The 1,563-nt window shown below is 39.7% G+C and overlaps 1 pseudogene; it reads right to left on the bottom strand.

Annotated features, from left to right (window-relative positions):
* Window positions 1-556: 556 nt before the first annotated feature.
* Window positions 557-1,183, bottom strand: LOC149575733 (uncharacterized; annotated as a pseudogene).
* Between the last annotated feature and the right edge of the window lie 380 nt (window positions 1,184-1,563).

Raw genomic sequence — 1,563 nt, 5'->3', positions numbered from 1 at the left:
CACCTTATGGTTGGTTCAATCATCTCCAACATCATCATCTTGTCACTGCACAGATTGTTCAACTACCACTTGTCAAATTTTGGTTCATTCTCAACCGCTCACCAGAATTTCACATTACCAAGAAGTCACTGGCTGAAATTTCACCTTACCGGGAGGTCACTAGCCGAAATTTGAACTTTGCAGCAGGTCACCATGTTGCATGCTGGAAAGCATCACCATTTTCCAGTGGTGACATGGAACCTTCTCTGTTTCTTAACTTTTTTGGTGCCTTTCTAACTTTTCCATCCAACGAGCTTCTACTTGCATGCTAGTTCAAAATACTTGCAAGGCATCTCTAGCTATCATCATCCATAGTGGGCTCCACCACAGGGGCCATGGCTTATAAAAACCATTTTCTCAAAGACAAAAAAGACATTGTGGATGGGAGTATTTAAAAAGCATAAAACTTCCCCACAACATTAATGTGGGATAAAATTTCCCTCATTATTTTTTTGCGCCTTTGCTCTACACTCGGCCCCTTTTTTTAAATCTTCAACTAGCAGCTTCTCCTTGGCACCTATCTAGTTTCCACATTGTTCACACTTTTTACATAATCATCACAAAAGAAAATCTTGCAACATAAGCATGTATATATCCCAATTCAATTGCAAGACAAATAGTGGAAAGTCTCGCTCTCAAGCTGTTGGCAGGATGCTTGATGCTCAAATTGATCATCCTCACATAACTACTAATCACATGAAAAACATCAAAATATTCTTCAACCATGTTCCCAAACAGTCCTCTCACATTCAATGCATGTTGCATTAGTTAGTGGGCATGCACAACAATGAGTTGTGAGGCAACATTTTGAATGGCACAAGAATGCTTCACAGAAATCACATATACAACCCACCATGTTCATTCTAGAAACATTGTAAATGAGGTGGAGGAGGAGGCAGTCAAAGGAGGAGGCCATGCATTTTGTCTTCCCGCAGTGAGCGCAAGAGGGGGTTTTGGTGATGGATGCGTAGAACTAGTAGAAGGCCCTATTTTTCTGTACATGTGAGCACATGTCACAAGAGTAGAGGGAATTGTAGGGATGCTTCCCTAGCTCTATGTGGAACTATTATTTTCTTATGCCCTTCTACCTCACTTTCTACTTCTCTACCTTCTTCCTCACCCCTGTCTTTCACTTTGGCATCTTGATTCTTTTCCTTTAACATCATAGTTTCTATCTGATTGGGGTTCTCCAATGCTAGAGTTTTAGACTAGTATAATTCGAGTATGCCAAACTACTTCAGCACCACTAGACCATGGGCTTCTCAATTACCATGTTGAACTTCTCTATATTTTCATTGATTAGCAGGCTGAAATAGCCCAATTCATTGGCATATTTATTGATTGATAGGTCCAAGTCCTCTTGTATTTTTTTACTCATTGGTAGACTGAATCCATCTGTCCCCTTGCCAAATAGCAAGTCATCATCTTATTATAAGGATGTGCAGTTGTAACAATTCCCAGCTCCTTCATCTTTTCCATCCAATTCTTTATTTTTTTAATTATCAATCCCTCCTTAGAATAAGA

Source organism: Cupressus sempervirens, chromosome 2 (assembly GCF_028749045.1).
Source record: "Cupressus sempervirens isolate cs-2001-9-10 chromosome 2, ASM2874904v1, whole genome shotgun sequence".
NCBI classification, from domain to species: Eukaryota; Viridiplantae; Streptophyta; class Pinopsida; order Cupressales; family Cupressaceae; genus Cupressus; species Cupressus sempervirens.
Note: the sequence above shows the minus strand (reverse complement) of the source record. Positions and strands in the feature narration are given on the sequence as shown.